The following is a 20,366-nucleotide window of genomic DNA, read 5'->3' as shown; positions in this document are numbered from 1 at the left end:
GGGGAATAATAATATGTAATAAAAACTAGGTTTTTAAAAGAAGTATTCCATGGCATTAGAAGCCTTCAGAGATGTGTATCATGGGCCATATCAAAGTTCCCAGCTACTTGTATGGATAGAGTAGCATGATTGCACACTTGGGGCCAGCAAGGGCAATACAAGAAAATCCTGCTGGGTGCAGTGGCACATGACTGTAATTCTAGTACTTTGGAGGCTGAAGCAGCAGATCACACCAAGTTCCAGCCTGGGCTACATAGTGAGTTCAAGGCCAGGCTGAACTACTAGTGAGGCCCAGTCTCAAAAAAATGAAACAAAATCAAAGTAAATCAAACAAACCAACAAACACAAAACCAAGAAAACCCTGTCTATGACTGGGAGGATGTCTTTCAGTGGTAGAGTGCTTATCAATCATGTGTGTGGCCTTGGGTTAAATCTCTAGAACCACAAAGAAAAAAGGTCTGAAATGGAGTCAAGTGAATAAAAATACTCATTTGGGACTTTTGTTGCACTTTAGAGATAGAGAATCTGTTTGGCATATGGCAGGACTAAGGTTCAGTCCCCCAAATTTGTGTTAATATTTATTTATTTGTAGTACTAGAGATGGAATCCATAGATTCCTACATGGTACACAAGCAACACACCAGTGTGGCACTGTACTGTCTGGCCCTAACATAGTGATCCTCCTTCCTGTGCTTTATGAATAGATGGAATTGCCACTCCAATTGACGGGTTTCCAAAAATTACCACTATGTCATTAAGATTTCTTTTTAGAAAAAAAAGATTTATTTTTAAAAACAGTAAAATACAGTATCAGAATATTATGCTACTTATTTCTTTATCTTTCAGACATTAAATATCTTTATGGGAGCCCAGAAATGACAAGAGAGATGAAAGCAATTTCCCTCTGACACCTACAGGTGCAATAAAAAAATATTTATACTACACCCTACAAAATTATCCTAAATCCTCACATGCAAGACCTGAGATGAATGTCACAGTTCCTTTTTGAAACTACATAATGTCCAATATTCAAGAAAAACTTATGAGGCTTGCGATAAGACTTAAAAAACACTTTGAAGCTCAGTGTGGCAGCACACACCTGTAATCCAGCACTGGGGAGGCTGAGGCAGGTTGGATTGCCACAAGTTTTGAGGCCAGCCTGGGATATACAATAAGTTCAAGGCCAGCTCAAACTACATAGCAAGACACTCTCTCAACCTTCTTACTTCCCACCCCAAAACCCAAAAAAAGACCCATCACTGTTTGAAGTGAGGTGTAGTGGCACATGCTATAATCTCAGGACTTAAGGAAACTGATACAGGAAGGATCACAACTTCAAATTCAGCATGGGCAACTTATCAAGATCATGTCATAAAATTACAAAAATAAAATAGCTAGGGATGTAGCCCAGAGGTAGAGAACTAGGTTCTGGAAAAATGATACATGCAATATGAATAAAGAGGAGCCAGAACCAAATTAGACATAGAAGAGATATTGGAATCATCACACCAGACAGTTACAGCAAGCTGTACAAAATAAATATGCTGAAGTATTTAAAAAAAACATTTAAATATTCATGAATAGATGGATGATTGCAAACTGAGATAAGGATCCAATAAATCAATACAATTATGTGAAGAAAAACATTGCTGATTGTGAGGAAGAACAGAATATCTAAGACATGGAGGAAAATGAAAATAGAACTCATAATTTTTGGAATGCAGTGAAAGCAGTACTTACTAGAAAATTTATGCTGTTGAACAAATACAGTGCCAAAGGACAGAAATGGATACCAATAATAAGCAGGAGCACATTAAACCCTGTATAAATTCAAGAAAAACAAACAATGAGAAGGAATGAAATTGGAGTATTCAATTTAGAAAAGCAACCTAATTAAAAGCTAACCTTGTGAGAAGAGCAATGAAGGAAACCGATGTCTACAGGAGATAATTTAAGGCAAAGAAGAATAGAGGCATATTTCACTGTAATAACCTATTGTTCCATCTATTTGAGAGGTTGACGAGGGAAGATCACATGAGTCCAAGGATTTAAAACCAGCCAGGTGCAACTTAAGAGAAAAAGTCTCAAAAAAGTAAATAGGATACAAATTAGAATCTGGTTGTGTAGCTCAATTGTATTCCTAGCAATGCTAGACTCCATTCTCAGCAACAAAAAACAATAGCATATGATGTTTAGAGAAGACTGTCTCTCCTGCCACCTCCAGAGAGGGTCTCACTATTTTGATAAGCGTGGCCTTAAACTCATATATCCATGCCTTGACCTCATGGCTATCCCCCTGCCTCAGCTTCAGTGGTGAGATTGCAGGCATGCCACACTATGACCAGCTCAGGAGGACTGTCAGCTTGATTGACTTTGGGATCCACCTGGGCACTGGTGGAACACACTAGTAGGTATATCATGGAAATGTGGAATCGAGTATGTCTCTACCCTACTCTGGACTATCAAACACTGTTACTCTCTGCTTACATAGTCTATGACAGCTTTGTTATGTCATTATCTTCTGCCATGATGTTCCTGCCTTGGAGTTAACCATAGGTTGAATCTCAGGAAATCATGAACAAATTTAAATCTCTCCTCCTTTAAGTTGTGGATGTTGGGTATTATGTGCCAGCAATGAGCAAGCTGACCAACATAGGGGGTTTGTGAAGCAGGGGCAACTGACTGTAGGGACTCTTCATACTAAGGAAGTGCTCCACAACTAAGCTTCACTCCCAGCTCCACATTGGTACTGGGAATCAAACCCAGAGCCTTCACACTGAAGAACTCTAGCCCTTTTATGAGTCAAGTTCTTACTAGGTTCATAAATTACCCCATTAAGCTTAAACTTCCAATTCTCCTGCCTCAGCCTCCCAGAGTGCTGGAATTTTAGGCATGGGCCACTACAGAAGGCTCCTGATTGTTGTTTATAATGAAAGATGGAGGTATCTTGATTCATGAACTTAGTTCTTTCTTTGATTCTGGTCAAACCGAACTGATCTCAAACTGAATCAAATTTCCCCGTAAAGTTAACATTGAAACTAACCATTGAATTTGATTCAGTTCACAACCAATTCTCTTTTATCTTCTGTTTCTCAGTTTTTTCTGATACCTTTGCCCAATCTTATAAATGTCCTTCTACTCCCCAATAGGTTGCCTTATCTCACTTTTCCCTCCTGCTTCACATATAGTTTAAATTTTTCCTCATGCATTCCATGTCCCTCTATACCTTTAATAGTATAATGACAAAGGTTTACTGATCTTTATATAGTTAACTGTTGAAAATTACTGTTGAATTCTTTTCTATCATTAGTGGAGATATAGCTGTCACATTCAGTACATACTCAATATACACTAACTGTAAGTCAATACCTGGGTTGTCTTAATGTTTACACCATAATTGTGGATTATTCTCTAGGGTTAAGGTTGGTAAATAATTGGTTCTTAAGATTTGTTAATATTCAGTTTATCTTGGATAGTACTACTGTAGCTGGTTTGTTATTACCAGGGTCATAATAATTTTTTGCTATTAATGAGTTTCTTTTGTACACCAACAGCCACAATATCTTTGTTACATTAACAATATCAGATTACATTCCTAGAAAACTTGGTGTCAGGCCAATTACTCTGCATTCTTCCCTCCCAAATTAACTGAAATGGTGGGATCTGGAGGTCATGGCAAAGGACTACAGTTAGCCACACCCACTATACACCAGTGAAAAGCAACTAAGGAGATCTCTATGCTAGAGACAAAGTCTACACTAGAAGCACAAAACAAGTGATACAAACAAATAAATCAATTGAAACATAAGAAGACAAGGGAACAGAGTGTCTCCCAAAACTCGCAGAAGTCAATGTGGGAGCACTGCAGGAGAGAAAAGCATAAACCACACATCTGAATTACTTGAAAGGATAAGATAGGAGGCTAGAAAACACATCAGAGGTACTCAGTGGGATCACAGAAGATATAAATAAACAGAGAGGAACTGATAACAAAAAGATGCACCAGGTTTCACATGACATTAATCAAAAGCTAGGTGAGTTAAAGAAAATGATATAAAATCCAAATGAACAGTTTTCTGAAGAATTAGAGTTCATAAAAATGTTTCAATCAGAAATCCAAGAGATTAAAAATCATACTGAAAGTACGGGGAGAAGAACTGACCAATGTGAGGACAGAATTTCAGAACTAGAAGACAACGATGCCTTCAAAGACCAATTACTCAAACACATCTTAAAAATAAGAGAGTATTTAAATAAGAACCAAGATACATCATGTACAGGTACAAGCACCCAATGATAAATGTAAATGTATTGTATACCTAAAATGGACCAATAAAAGAATTTAAGCAAAAAAAAAAAGACATAAAAAATGGAACCAAACCCTGTTAGATAATGTAAATGATACTAATTTAAGAATTATAAAAAAATGAAAAACCTAAAGACAAGACAAATGGCATAACAAAACATATCCATAGAAATTATTGCAGAAAACTCCCCAAATACAGGGAAAGAAATAAACATATAGCTAAGAGAAGTACATAGAAACTCAAATAATTATGACCAAAAGAGAACCTCTATGTGCCACATTATCCTGAAGGCACCAGAAGTCTATCGCAGGGACAAAACCTTTTAAAATTAGAGAAAGGCCACGAATCATATATAATGGTGAACCCATTAGAATTACAGTGAATTTCTCACACAAACTTAAAGGCCAGAAAGGTATGAAATGAACTGTTTCAAGACCCAAAAGGTAGCAATTTCCAACCCCAAATTTTGTATCCTACAAAATTTTCCTTTCAAGCTGATAGAGAAAAAAGGTATTTCCATGGCAAGCAGTACCTCCAGAAATTTAAGAACACAAAAGAAGCATTACAAAAAGTTCTCATGGATACCCTAGAAAGTCACAAAGAAGTCAACAATGCCATTAAGTCAAAAAGACTATTTGGCAGGATGAAGCAAAAGAAAAAGGAAAAAAAAGTTAAGGAAATCAGCAACAAGAGAAAAATAATGCAATGACATGAATAAGACAACACTTTCAGTAATAACTATCAATGTCAATGGTCTCACTTCCCCAATCAAAGGACTCCAATTGGCAAAATACACCAAGAAACAAAAACCAATGAAATGCACTATATAAGAAACACATTAAATTCTAAAAGAAATTCATGGATTAAATACCAAAGGACAGAAAAAATATTTCACGCAGAGGGAAACCAGAGAAAAGCAGGTAGGTATAGCTATCCTAATTTCAGACAAAGTGGATTTCAAGCTGATCAAAACAAACAAAGAAAGTCACCACATAACCATTAAGGGAACAATTCAACAGGAAGAGATAAAAATTAAATCATACATACACACCAAACAACAGAAAGCCCAACTTTATAAGATAAATACTAATAGACATGACAAACAGCAATACAACTGAACAGAGGGAATGTTAATACCCACTGTCACGACAAACAGTTCAACTAGACAAAAAGTCAACAAAGAAATATCAGAAGTGAACCAAACCTTTGAATAAATGGACTTAATAGATATCTACAGTGTTCCATCCAATATCAACACATTACATATTCTCTCAGCAGTACATGAACTGTCTAAAACAGACCACATACTACAGTACACTGTAAAGCATGCTTAAGTAAATGCAAAAGAATCAAAATTATCCCATGCATATTATCAGATCATAGTTCAATGAAACTAGAAATCAACAGATAGCAAATCAATCAACTGCAAGGGATATCACAGAAGCTATACAAACAAATGGAAAACAAATAATAACCTCTTGAATAATCAATGGGTCACAGGAGACATTAAGGAAGAAAATAGTATTTAAAATCAATGATGCCAGTATGAAATACCAAAACACATAGGACATAATGAAAACAGTCCTACATAGAAGTTTACAGCAATGAATGCCCACACTGAAAAAACAGAGAGTTCAAATAAAGAACCTACTGATGCATCTCAAGGTCCTAGAAAAACAAGAACAATCCAAATCCAAAGATAGTACATGGAATGAAATTATAAAGACAGAACAGAAATTAATGAAATTTAGACAAAAATCAATACAAACAATCAAAGATCTGATTCTTTGAAACAAAAAAGAAAATATACAAATCCTTGGGCAATCTATACCACATGCAATTAGATATGAAAAAGTCAAAATCACAACAGACACAGCCCAAATCCTGAAGATTACTAGTAGCTACTCTGAGAAGCTATTAAGTAAATGGAAAATTCAGAAGAAATGGATAGACTCCTAGGTACATGTGAACTGCCAAAGCTGAACCAAGAAGATATGAAAATCCTAAATCATTTAGTATCAGTTAGAAAGTAAAGACTAAAAAAACTACCAACTAAAAAAATCCCAGGTCTAATGGATTCACTGCCAAATTCTATGAGAACTTCTGAGAAGAACTAACACCAATACTTCTCAAACTCTTTAATGAAATTGAATGGGAAGCAGTACTTCCAAAGTCATTCCTGGAAGCAAGCATTACTTGATTACAAAACCAGAAAAGCACCCAATCAAAACAGAGAACTACAGGCCAATCTCTTTAATGAACACAGATGTAAAAATCCTCAATAAGATACAGGGGTACCCCAGTTTATTAATTTAATTTGCTTTACAATTTTGTGGAATATGGCTTAGTTTGGGTTTGTATGGTGAAGATGGTCATGGTCATGTCTGTGACCTCATGCGGCGTTTGTGAATGGAAGCAAAATTTTGCCAAACGCTTTTGTTTGTGAACCAAATTGTCTGAGGTATTACAACTGACAAATAGAATGCAACAGATTATCAAAAAGATCATATACTATGACAAAGAAAGATTCATTCCAGGGATGCAGGGAGGGTTCAATATATGCAAATCAATAAATGTAATATACCACATAAACAGAAGCAAGGACAAAAATGTCGTGACCATCTCAATAGACACAGAAAAGGCATTTGACAAAATCCAACATCCACTCATGATAAAAACCCTGAAGAAAAATATGTATAGAAGATCTGTATCTCAATCTAATAAAAGCCATGGATAAAAACCAATGGCCAACATAGTATTAACAGGTTCCTGCCAGCTTGAACCACCATTAGTAAGTACATGCATGACTGCCCCATTGGGCAGCTTGTATCACCTGTGGTATTTACATGACTGTCCCATCAGGTGGCTTGTACTACTGGTGATGTTAGGCCCAGCAAGAGAGAACCAACCAGAGACTGATATTAAATCCACACAGGAGTTTATTACCAGCTGGGACCTGTGCCGAGCATCAGACTGGAGCCCCGACTTGGGGGAGACTAACATGTTTTATACACCTTTGAGGCCAACAGTTTCTAGGGCCCCCTATGGGATAGAATTAGCAAAGCAAGCAAAAGGTACAGAAGTGGACGTCCTGCCATTAGAACATTTGTAAAACAATAGTTGATTAATTGTTGTTCTAAGAGACTTTCTAAGGGGAGGAGGTTTCTAAGCTTCCTCCTTCTAAGTTCATCTAAAGGGCAGGCAGGTGGGTTGTCCAGCAACAATATGGAGTCTGTTTTGCTAACTAGGGTCCTTCAGTGATACAAGAGGTAGTCATGCATAGGTCAATCATGTACCTCCAGTGGTTCAATCTGCCTGGCAGTGGGACATATAAATTATGACAGCCTCATTATCATGTTAAATGGAGAGCAGCTGAAGGTTTTCCCCCTAAAATCAGGAAGACAAGGGTGACTGTTAACACACCATTCTTGTTCAATATAGTTCTAGAAACACTAGCCAAAGTAACTAGGCAAGAGAAAGAAAAAGGCTATAGATAGAAAAAGAAAAAGTTAAATTATCACTATATGCAGAGGACACAATCCTCTACATGGGAGACCACAAAAATTTGAAGGAAGACTCAGAAGTAATAATAAAATTCACTAGTGTAGCAAGATACAAAGTCAACTTCTCATAATCAATAGGTTTCCTGTACATCAATAACAATCTCATTCAGGGCTGGGGATTTAGCTCAGTGGTTTCACTGCCTGCTTCGCAAGTGCAAGGACCCAAGTTCAATCCCTGGTACCAAAAAAAAAAAAAAATTCAGAGAGAAATTAAGGAAACATTACCTTTCACAATAGCATCAAGAAAAATGAAATACTTAGGAATTAACCTAACCAAAGAAGTCAAAGACCTCTACAATGAAAACTACACTACTCTGAAAAAGGAGATGGAAGATGACATCAGCAAATGGAAAGATGCCCCATTCCTAAACAAGCAGAACCAGTATAGTTGAAATGGCCATACTTGCAAAACATACAGATTTAACACTATCCCAATCAAGATACCAATAGCATTCCTCTCAGAACTAGAGACACCAATCTCAAAATTCATATGGAACCAGAAGATAAAAAAATCAATTCTGGGCAACAAGGGAAAAGCAGGGTGCATCACAATCCTGGTCTTCAAGTTAAACTATAAAGCTACAGGGATAAAAACAGCATAGTACTGGCAATGGCACACTTGTAGATCAATGGAACAGAATAGACAATGCAAAAACAATTCCAAAGGGGCCCAATACTTTCACTAGAGGAAAGATACCTCTTTAACAAATGGAGCTGGGAAAACTGGCCATCTATATGCCAAAGACTGAATCTAGACCTGTATCTCTCACCAGACACTAAAATAAAAAAACAAAACAAAACAGATCAAAGATCTAAATGTTAAAATAGAAACACTCAATTTTCTGGGAGACAAAAGAGGTAAAACTCTTGAAGACATAGGAATAGGCAAAGATTTTCTGAACAGAACCCCAGCTGCACAAGAAACAATACTGTGAATCAACAAATGGGATAGGGGCTGGGGATTTAGCTCAGTGGTGCCGCTGCTTGCCTTGCAAGCGCAAGGTCCCAAGTTCAACCCCCGGTAACAAAACAAAACAACAACAACAAAACAAATGGGATCACATCAAATTCAAAAGCTTCTGCACAGCAAAGGAAGCCACTAATAGAATGAAGAAACAACCTACAGAATGGAAAAATTTTTTTGCCAGCTATTCCTCAGACCAAGCACCAATATCTGGATTGTATAAAGAACTCTAAATCATTAGGGCCCCCTAAATTTAAAGACTCAATATTTAATGAATATCTGAATATTATAAATGGGTATCTGAAATGAACAGACACTTCTCAGATGAAGTACAAATGGTCTATAAAAACATGACAATGGGGTGGGGAGTTCCAAAATGGCAGAGCAGTGAGTGTCAGCAACTGAGCTTCTCCAGAAAGTGTCTAGAGTCTGGAAAACAATAGCTTGGGGAGGAACTGATGTGAGTGGAGGGTACATAGGAACCATGAGGGAACTGACATAGGAGGATAGGATTAAGCAATACAGAAGAAATAGATCACACTGCAGAGGAGAGACTGCAGCACTGCTGATAGTGGCTGGCTAGCCTCCAGCTGGGAGGCAAGGTAAAACTAACACCTTTTTCGCTCACAGAGAACTGGAGAATTGCTTGGAAACAGAGTCTTCTGTGGTTGGAGCCAGCAGGGAGAATGTGAGATGCCGCTTCCAGAGAGGCATTCCACAGTCAACAGTACTTGAGTGACTTCAGTACAGGCAGTGCCTGAGGCCACAGTAATAGAGCAGGAGCTGGTAGGGGTGGCCTGTAGGGAAGGGCTGGGTGTTTAAACCCGAGTCCTACAACACCCCCTTGACTGCTTCATGGTTCCAAGTTCCCAGAGTGGATAAGGGAGAGACAGTCACAGGAGACTGCTGGCAGTTAAAGAGAGCAGACCTGGGGGAGTACCACAGACAGGCAGGGGCTGAGCAACATGGAACCAGCTCTTATGGTCAGAAGACAGGTTTGGCCTGAAGTACATGGGATTGGAAGCTCACATTGGTGTTGTGTTCTCTCGGTAAGCAGATCTCTACACCCAGCACCATTCTGGGGTACCTTAGACTGGTACGTTAGCCTTCCAGCATGAACAAAGACACATCCTGGCCTGAGCTCTGCTCCTTAATCCTAGGCTGAGGAAAAGGGCCATGTATCAAAAACAATAGAAAACTTTCTTTGACTGCTCTTTGATTGTATTATTTTTCCAGTTTTTATTTTACATTTTAAATATTTAATACTTTTACTCTTTCATGTTTTCCTTCCTTTGTGTATTTCCCCCCACACTTCTATTCCATTATTCCATTTTTCTTTTATGGGAATGTCTATGTATGTGTGCTTCTCTTCCTCTTGCCTCTTTTCCCCCAATATAGTTTATAGAGGGTAAGAGAATTCTCCCTTGTCCCTTTATACGCCTCCTACTTTTATCCATATCTCATTGCCTGACTTCTTTCTCCTGTGTTTTCAAGTTTAGTTTTCTTTTCTCTCCTCCTTTTCATTGTCTCCCTTTAACTTTTCCTCTAATATTTATATTAATCATAGAATCTTTTCCCATCTCCATTTCCCACTACCAATTTTGTATCTAATTTTCCCTGTTATCTCCTTCTAAATATATGACAAACCCTTATCACCATTAGGATCCTTTGCCCCATCCTATTTCCTCATTCTCAGACCACAGAACAGAGGACTTAAAAAAAAACTTTTTTTCTTCTTGTATTTCCCCCTCTGGCATTATACAGTCCCCAGCGCCCTGGGCTTCAGATAAATGACTCTATAAAATTACTGTTGAATTCTGTTTTTCAATGGTACAGGAGACACAGCTGTTGAATTTAGCGCACATTTACTGTGGGTCAAGACTTGGGTTTTAATGCTTTACACTATAACTATGAGGTTCTTCTGTAGGCTAAAACAAAAGATCCTGTTTTGGGTCTCATGGTATTTGTCAACTAGCCCTGGTAGATACCACTGTAACAGATTAGCCTGTTACTGCTGTAACTGATTTGATTTCATAGGGATAATCCTGACTCTGTGGACAAATTAGTGCCAGTGAACCTATCTGCCATCACACCCAGGGAGAGGGACAGCAAGAGTTCCTAAACCAAGAAATTGGACTGGATCAGACTCTGTAAGAATGCCTGCAACCTGGCAGAAAGACGTCCTAAGACTGAGTTAACTTCTGTATAGCTGTGGAGGGATCACAGGAGTTATTGGAATGTGAGGACTCAGACTCTTGCACAGAAGCTACCTGGGAATCACATATCCAATGTTTCACTGGAATATTTAATCTGTTTTCCCTAGGATATCTTACTGGTTTAAGTTTTTGTACGTTTCTTGAGTTATTTAGTAATGTGAGGTTATTATTTTTTTTTTATGTTTTCCTGTGTTTATTAGGTTGTTACTTTTGCATATTCTTTCTTTGGCTCTGATTTAATAGGTGTCTAGGTTCTCTCCCTTTTCTCAGTTCTCTATCCAGTTTCTTCATCTCAAACCATGGAGACAATATTATTAACACATAAACACATAGCTCCTCCTCTCAAGTTTTTAAATTTCCCATACTTAGCTCCTTCACAGTTACTTCTATCTTCACTAGTATTAACCCTCAGTTCTCCCCATCCTAAGCCTTTGGCTCTCCCATATCTTACCTAGCTTATTATCCTCCTATCAGCAAGTTCAACAACCACATAGCTTTCCTGAATCACGAAGTAACCCCCCTTCTCCCATATCTTGCCCTTGACCCCACAAAATATCCTCTAAAAATTCTCAATACCAAACATTCAACTCAATTAAAAGTACTCCAATAAAATCAGACACATCAACCTTTTCTGCTCATCTACCACTATTCCCCCCTTTAAATTTTCCCTTAGTGTCTAACCCTACTCATCCAACTACCTCCCATTCTTCCACCTCACTTTACCTATCTCACTGCAGAGCAACTGCAAAAAATAAACTGTTATAATGTACCTAGAGAATAGACAAAGGGGAAAGAGTAACTGCAAGGTCTATCATATAGAAATGTTGTAATATTGAACCTGTGGATGCTGTTATAAACAGAAGGAATTCTTTTGACAAAGCATAGGAACAGAGTCAAAATCACTTAAAGTAAACAATAGAAGAAGTAAACACTAGCACTGGACATACAAAGCAGAAAATTATTCACAGGGAGGCAACATCCTTCTAAAAATTTCCATATATAAGGCCAGGGATTTAGCTCAGTGGTTCTGCCGCCTGCCTCGCAAGTGCAAGGTCCTGAGTTCGATGCCTGGTACCAAAGAAACAACAACAAAAAACCCCCCCAAAACCCCACTTTATCATAAAAATCTCCATATAAGCCACAAGTTCCCCTCACTTCTCTAGTCCCCAGCCTGCAGTAAACCCCTCCAAAAATGGAGGGAAAAAAGAGGGACTATATATAGTTTGAAAAAAAACTCCCTCCTATCCTCCTCTCTGTCTGTGTCTCACCGTCTGTTTGTCTGTTTCTCTCCCTCTCTCTCTCTCTCTCCAAACACATACAACTAAGAGGATGAGAAGCATGGGTATAGAAGCTCTCTGAATCGCCCTCCCCAACTCTTCCAAAGCAGAGCAAGAGGACACAAAGGTAAAGAAAACAATTACCAGGTAGCAGAAATCTATGAAAAATTCTCTGAAGGAATGAATAAAATAGATGAGTTCAAAGAGAAAAAGAACCAAAAGTTCACAGCAATTTTAATCAATATGCCCACAGTGAATTTCAGTGAAATAGGTTAAAAACTGGAGGAGCTAACCAGAATAGTTCAAAATTTGAATGACAGATTCAACAAGGATATGGAATCCTTGAAAAGATGGAATACAGAAATTCCTGAAATAAAAACTATAGAATTCATATATTGCAGAAATGACCAATGTGAAGACAGAATGTCCTGATAGTAAGGACAAAACAATGAGTTACAACAAAGAATTCAAAGAAGCCAAAAAGAAAATAGAACAAGAGAAGACTATCCAGCAGCTAACAGATGACAACAAGAAGACCAATCTAAGGCTAATCAGAGTTACAGAAAAAGTAGAAGATAGCACAGATGGATTAACTAACATGCTCACAGAAAGCATGGAAGAAAATTTCTGAAGTATAAGAAGAGTTTAAATTATAAATTAGTGACACTTATAGAACACAAAACAATTATGATAAAAAGAGATCCTCACCCAAGGCATATCCTTATTATATTCCAAGATATTCAGCAAAACAAAATAAATCAAACAAAAACCTTGGAATTTTAAAAGCAGCCAGAGAAAAACAAAAAATCACATACAAAGTACACAACAATCACAGCAGACTTAGCAAAAACCCTGAAACCCCAGAAGGGCTTGGTGTGAAGTATTTCAACCCCTAAGAGCAACTAAGTTCCAACCCCGATTAACTTACACAGCAAAGCTATCCTTCAAAAAAATGGACAAAGGGTATGTCCATGAAAAAGACCTGCTCAGAAGATATATGAGTACTAATCCACCTCTAGTGAAATTACTTAAGAATATTCTTGACAGAAAGAATGAATCGGATACAGCTAAAAACACAGAGGAAACTACTAGTGAGGTCAATGGATAAAATGCAATAAAAAATATCAGGAAAAGAAAAACAAAGGATACACAAACAGATAAAGAAGGCAATAATCTGCTGCCTGCTCCGCCAGCACAAGGACCTGAGTTTGATCCTCAGTACCAAAAAAAAAAAAAAAAGAAAAGAAAAAAAAAAGAAGGCGATAGTAAATAACTGGAGTCTTAGTAGTATCTCTCAATATTAATAGCCTCAACTCTCCAATTAAAAGACACAGGTTGGCAGACTGGATCAAAAAACAGAATCCAACACTGCTCCATTAAAAAACTCATCTAATCTAAAATGATATTCATAGACTAAAAATTAAAGGATGGAAAACAGTATTTCATGCACTAGGATGCCAAAAATGAGCAGTGGTAGGAATTTTTGTGAGACCAAAGTGAACCTAAAAAATGCCATCTTGGCCTGTGAATGAACTCCCCTCATACACCTCCCCTTACAGAGTGTTGGAATTTCCCACAAGGTAGCCGCTTGCTTTGTTTCTGTAAACATGTTTTATCACTCCCCCCAGGAACAGATGGTGCCTGGTGCCTCCCTGTAGCCCTGAACCCTGTAGAACCCTGTAGCCCAAAATGTCCTATCTTGACAAGATAGGAGGGTTAAAAAAAACTGGGATGCAAGATATTTCACAGCTGGCTAAAGGACACATTGGCCTCTCCCTGAACTTCTTTGTTTGAGTTACCTATAAAAGCTGTGCTGTCCCCTGCCTCTGGGCTTCACTTCTCTTAGAGGGTGGAGTCCACCTGAGTAAATAAACTCCTTTTAGTTTTAACTCTGTCTTTGTCCCGGTGTTTGGTGATTTCCTGGCTTGCTTGACATAACAATTCTGGAGGCCCCAGTGAGATAACCATCACTCGGTGACTTCCAGTGGACGGCCCCTGTCTCAGGCTGCCACCGCCCAAGATAGGCCTGGGGAGGCCACCCTGACCATTTGGTCAGGGCCCTGGGAGCTCAGGCCCCAAGTGGAGGATTTGGGTCATTCCAACCATCCTGAAGGGAGTTTATCTGGAAAACCTCCAGAGGTCAGGTAAGAATCTCATGATCCTCAGTCAGTGGATCCTACAGAGGGTGAAAGGGAAGTCGGATGCAGCGCTAATTCTCATGCCCAGGACTTTGCCACGATGGCAGGAAGTCCCCCGGTCAGTTTATCCTTTTGGTAGAGAAGGCTATGGTCTGTCTAAATATCAGTGTATCTGTTGTTTGTTGTGTGTTGGCTTGCTCTGTGTGCCTTTTGCTTTCAGTTTTGTTCTACAGCGAGCCATGGGAGCTGAACAATCTACCCCCTCCACCCTCCCTTAAATGTGTTTTACAACATTTCTCTCAAATTTATACCCCACAAAAACCAGATGAATTCGACATCAAGTTCTCAAAAAAAAGACTCCGGACCCTGTGTCAATTAGAATGGCCGTCATTTGGGGTGGGATGGCCAAGTCTGGAAAGTTTTAACATTCAGACTACCTGACAGGTTTAAAATCGGGTCACAGGAAAGGGAGGGCCCCATTACCCTGATCAGTTCCCTTATACTGATGTCTGTATGGACCTGGTGGAGGACCCCCCCCATCCTTTCTTGTCTGTTCAAAGGTTGCCCAGTCATCTAGGTTTAGTAAAAATAAGGTCCGTCATCATTTCCTCCGCTAGCAGAGTTCCCGAGAGACGGCGGATGTGTTTGTTGCTAAGCCTCTTTTAAAATGTAAGGTTTTCCAGGCTCTGAGGGACAAAGACGACTTCCAACCTGGTCTGCGCCCATATCAGGCCCAGGAAAAAGAACCTAAAAAAGACCCTGACTCCCTTCTGATTCCACCCCCTCTAATCCCTCTGCCCCAACTGCACTATCTGACTCCCTGTCTCCCCCTCATACCAGATCAGGACAAACTTATGAGTCACAAGGGACAACTAGTCAGGTAATGTCCACAGTCCTTCCTTTAAAACAGGTCGAGCCAGGTGTTGGATTCATGTATGTTCCCTTTACTACCAGTGACCTCTATAATTAAAAAAATCAAGTTTCCCCTTTTTCAGAAAAACCACAGGCCTGATTCACCTCCTAGTATCTGTTTTCCATATTCATCAGCCTACCTGGGACGACTGCCAGCAGCTGCCCCATACCCTCTTCACTACAGAGGAACAGACCGGATTTTTCAAGAGGCCATTAACACGGCTCTGGGACAAAACCCAGACCTTGGTCCTGGCACTCCGGCTTATCTACAGCAAGCAGAGGCCAAAGTGCCAACCCGCCGACCGGACTGGGACCCCAACACTGATGCAGGTAGGAGAGACCTGGCCAGTTACCACCAGCAACTTTTACAGGGACTCTGCCAAGCAGCTAAAAAGCCAACTAATTTGACCAAGATGAGTGAGATAAAACAGGATAAGACAGTCCCCAGTGGCTTTCCTACAGCGCCTTCTAGAGGCGTGTCGGGTCTATACACCTATTAATCCTGATACTCCAAAAAACGCAGCCGTGACAAATCTGGCTTTTGTGTCTCAGTCGGCCCCAGATACTAAAAAAAAAAAAATTCAGAGATTGGAAGGATTTGAGGAAAAAAACAGGTTGAGCTCCTGAGTATAACACAAAAGGTTTTTGACAACTGGGACTCCCCGGAAGAGGGAGTCAGCAAACAGCTAAAAAAAGTTACTATTGCTGCTCTCAAAAACTATGAGACAAGTAAACAGACCGGGAGACCTAAGCCAGAGAGACCCCCGCGGCCTAAGCTCGGAAAAAACCAATGTGCCTATTACAAACAAAAAAGACACAGGAGGTTCTGACCTTTAAAGGTATAAAATTAAAAAGTCAGGGCTTGTTCAAATTGAGCCCCCGCGAGGCCATGGTAAAATTAAAAATTGGGGGAACGCCGACCAACTTCCTGGTAGATACCTGGGTGGCCCATTCGGTACTGACTAAACCTTTAAAAAAATTGACAACATGAGTGACTTTGGTACAGGGAGCTACTGACAAGGGCGCTCAGGGTTATAAATGGACAACTACACAAATGGTAGACTTGGGTCACAGGCAAGTGACCCACTCATTTCTGGTGATTCCAGAGTGTCCATACCCCTTGCTTGGTAGGGACCTGGTAAAAAAAATTGGGTACAAGAATTACCTTTAGAGAAAAAAAGGCAGACCTAAAACTAGACATCCCACAAGACACTGTCAAAGTTATGGTGACTTGCCCATTGGCTTCTAAGTACCTGATGCTCTTGGAGCCAGAGGACAAGTCAGCTGGGCTGATTGGTGGTTTACAAAGAGAGTTTCCACTTGTGTGGGCTGAAACTAACCCCCCTGGGTTAACAAGCCATCAAGTCCCTATAGTGGTCAGTCTAAAGTCCAATGCCCAGCCTGTTTCTGTCTGACAGTATCCCATCACAAAAGAGACCAAAAAAAAAATTCAGACACACATCAACTGACTCCTAGATGCCGGAATCTTAAAGCCATGGCAATTGCCTTGAAACACTCCACTCCTGACTGTCCAAAAGCCTGGTACTTCCAACTACAGGCCTGTCCAAGACCTCTGAGAGGTAAAAAAACTGAGACTGTACACCTCACTGTGCCAAATCCTTATACCCTGCTAAGCCTCCTGCACCCACAGTGATGAGTCTACACTGTGCTGGACCTCAAAAATGCCTTCTTCAGTCTGCCGCTGAGCGAGGTGAGTCAGCTCCTTTTTGCTTTCAAATGGGTGGACCCGAAAGGAGGGTACTTGGGACAACTGACCTGGACGAGACTGCCACAAGGGTTCAAAAATGCTCCCACCCTGTTTGATGAGGCTCTAAATAGGGACCTGGCTCCATTCAGAGCGTCTCATCCTGAGGGAACCCTTCTCCAGTATGTAGATGACCTCCTAGTAATGGCTGATGATCAGGACACCTGTGTGACAGCTACTAAAGATGTTAAGACTGTTACAAAAACTTAGATATCAAGTGTCAGCCAAAAAGGCCCAGATTTGTGCCTCCCTGGTCACCTATCTTGGGTACAAAATTAAGGGGGACACTTGACAATTGTCTCAGAGACATAAACAAGCTATATTACAGATCCCAATACCCACCACAAAAAGACAGGTGCGTGAGATCCTGGAAACTACTGGCTACTGCTGACTCTGGATTACAGGGTTTGCAAAGATCACAAAGCCCTTATATGCAGCCACAGCTGGAGGGAACACACCCTTAATATGGACAGAGACTGAACAGAGGGCATTTGAGACCTTAAAACAAGTCCTTGTTCAGGCGCCAGCTTTGGCCCTCCCAGACATCAAAAAGCCTTTCCAATTGTTCGTGGCTAAAAATGATAAAATGACAAAAGGGGTCCTTACTCAAACTTTAGGACCTTAAAAAAGGCCCATGGCTTATTTGTCCAAAAGACTTGATCCCTTGGCTGCTGGCTGGCCACCCTGTCTCAAAGCCATTGCAGCGACAGCCCTCCTCATAAAGGAGACAGACAAACTTGTGTAAGGGGCTCACGATCAATGTGCCACATGCAGTCTCCTCCATGCTATGAGGAGGCTCTGAGCATTAGATATCAAACACTAGACTGACTCAATATCGGCGCTCCCGAGTGACCAGCCCTGGATCAAGTTCACAGAAGCCAGTACCCTAAACTCTGCAACCCTACTGCCAGATTCAGACCCAATGACTCTGCTACATGACTGCCAGAAGACCCTCCAGGACATAAGTACGACCAGGCCTGATTTAAAGGATGTGCCCCTAGAGGACCCTGAAGAGACATTCTTCACAGATGGGAACAGCTTCGTCAAACAGGGAGTCAGGTACGTGGGGGCGGTGGTGATAGATGGCCAGGGGTTAACAAGATGGGCCACTGCCCTAGGCCATGAAAATTCAGCCCAAGGAACAGAGTTGATGGCCCTCACTCAAGCCTTAAACCTGGGTGAGGAAAAGGTTATTAATATCTATACAGTCGGTATGCCTTTACAACTGTACATGTTCATAAAAAATATATAAACAACGGGGCCTACTCTTATAAAAAAAAAGACATCAAAAATAAACATGAGATTCTAGCTTTACTAAAAGCCATATAAAAACCTAAATCAGTGGCTATAATACATTACAGGGGACACCAGAGGCCCAACACACCGGAGGCCATAAAAAACCAAACGGTGGCAGAGGCAGGGTGTTAGAGGGGACTGTGTTTATGGGCAGGCTTCCCCCAGGGCTGGAGAGAGGGGAAACTTGGTTGAGTTCAGGGGCTGGGGCAGGAGTAGAAGCCACAAGCCTGCTTCCTAGCAGTACCCCAGGTAGGCAGCAAAACCCTAAAGAGGTTTGTGAAATTGAAGAACCGGGGTGCCTGTGCCCTGCTTCTCCGGCACCCCCCATGGGAAGCAAGATCCCACAGGGGAAACACTGTGTGGTGTGGCCAGGCAGCAGAGTCGCCAAGATTCCCACCTCCACAGGAAGGTGAGAAATGGCAGAACGGGGCCGACACAGGACACAGGACCGACACAGGACACGGTGGGCATTTCAGCCCTCAGGGTGACCAGGCGTGGAGACAAGGACCCAGTAACCCACCTCAATGCCTTGACAACACAGAAGACCCCTGAAGAAAAGAAGGCACTTGATTAGATCGAGGCTCCCTCATCCTAGAAAGAATGCAGACTTAAGACAGAAATGAGAAGAAAAGACAACTCACAAGTGGGCTAATTCGGGAAGGTCTGTGCATGCCCTACCGAGGTCCTGAGTTGCGCCGAAGACACCGAATCACCCCGCTGCAGACAAGCAGCCACCTGGTTCCACACTACAAAGACGCAGAGGACACCAGACCACCAGACCAAGGTACTGAGTCCCGCTGTTCCCAGCCCAGAGGTAGGGGCTTCTGAGCCGTCGTCCCACTGCTCCTGGTCCAGAGGAAGGGGCTTCCTGGTCACCATCCCTCCCGCTGCTCCCAGCCCAGAGGAAAGGGCTTTTGGGCTACCTTCTGTTACGCTGCTCCTAGCCCAGAGGAAGGGGCTTCCAGGCCACCATCCCTCCCACTACTCCTGGCCCAGAGGGAGGGGATTCTGAGCTGCCATCCCACTGCTCCTGGTCCAGAGGAAGGGGCTTCCAGGCCACCATCCCTCCCGCTGCTCCCAGCCCACAGGAAAGGGCTTTTGGATAACCATTCCTACCGCTGCTCAAAGCCCCTGTCCCACCTCTCCCAGCTCAGAGGAGGTAATCCATGCAGGCGCTAACAGCCCCCCGCCCCAGTCAAAATGAGAAAACACGTAAATAAGTCTCAAAACCAGACTTCCAGATCACCTAGAGCAACCCCAAAGGGAAATGAGATGGAACACTCTGATACTCAACCACCTGGACCCACTGAACTGGCAACAAAAGGGGATCTGGAAAAAACGAAATCAGAAATAATTTCTCAGATAACAGGAGAAATTGTGCCCCTAGTGCAAGACATGATTAATAAATCTAGAGAGGAGCTCAGGAACATGATGGAATCCCAACATAAGAAACAAATGGAATCCATAAAGCAGATGCAAATAGATTTCCAGGACATGAAAAACTCCATGGAACGTCTACACAGCATAATGAGCCAATGTGAGGACAGAATTTCAGATATAGAAGATAAGATTGCAATTAGTGACCAGGAAAAGAAAAATTGCTTCAAAATTATAAGGGAACATGAGAAATCTATCCAGCAGCTGCTAGATGATGCAAAGAAGAATAACATAAGACTGATTGGAGTCAATGAAGAAACAGGAGAGAGTGCAGATGACATAAAAAAATCTCTTCACAGAAATAATGGCAGAAAACTTCCCAAGGAGGGGAAAAGAGCCTGACATACAGAGAAGTGAGGCATATAGGACTCCAAATAGCCTTGATCAAAAAAAATCTACACATAGGCATATAATTGTTAAGATTCCAGAAACTCAACAGAAGAACAAAGTTCTACAAGCAGTCAGAGAAAAGAAACAAATCACATACAAAG

At 41.0% G+C, this 20,366-nt stretch overlaps 2 protein-coding genes across 5 annotated transcripts in view; both read right to left on the bottom strand.

The window, feature by feature from the left end:
• Positions 1 to 20,366, bottom strand: part of LOC106008481 (uncharacterized) — an 85,553-nt gene that overhangs the window by 8,761 nt on the left and 56,426 nt on the right. The window contains exon 2 of one of the 4 annotated variants that reach the window (XM_087201484.1): positions 1,741 to 1,820. The exons of 2 other annotated variants lie outside the window; for them this stretch is intronic. The gene's annotated coding sequence lies outside the window, so the exon portion shown is untranslated. Of the gene's footprint in view, positions 1 to 1,740; positions 19,732 to 20,366 lie in introns of those variants that run through there. One more of the 4 variants, XM_087201485.1, reaches the window with a different exon arrangement.
• The window catches only part of LOC101705049 (adhesion G protein-coupled receptor E3), a 110,181-nt gene that overhangs the window by 76,151 nt on the left and 13,664 nt on the right, over positions 1 to 20,366 (bottom strand). The gene's annotated exons all lie outside the window — the stretch shown is intronic.

Source organism: Heterocephalus glaber, unplaced genomic scaffold, assembly GCF_053883595.1.
Source record: "Heterocephalus glaber isolate CG9 unplaced genomic scaffold, H.glaber_assembly_v1.0 deba00001760, whole genome shotgun sequence".
Taxonomy (NCBI): domain Eukaryota; kingdom Metazoa; phylum Chordata; class Mammalia; order Rodentia; family Bathyergidae; genus Heterocephalus; species Heterocephalus glaber.
The sequence above is the reverse complement of the archived record's forward strand: the minus strand, read 5'-3'. Positions and strand labels throughout refer to the sequence as shown.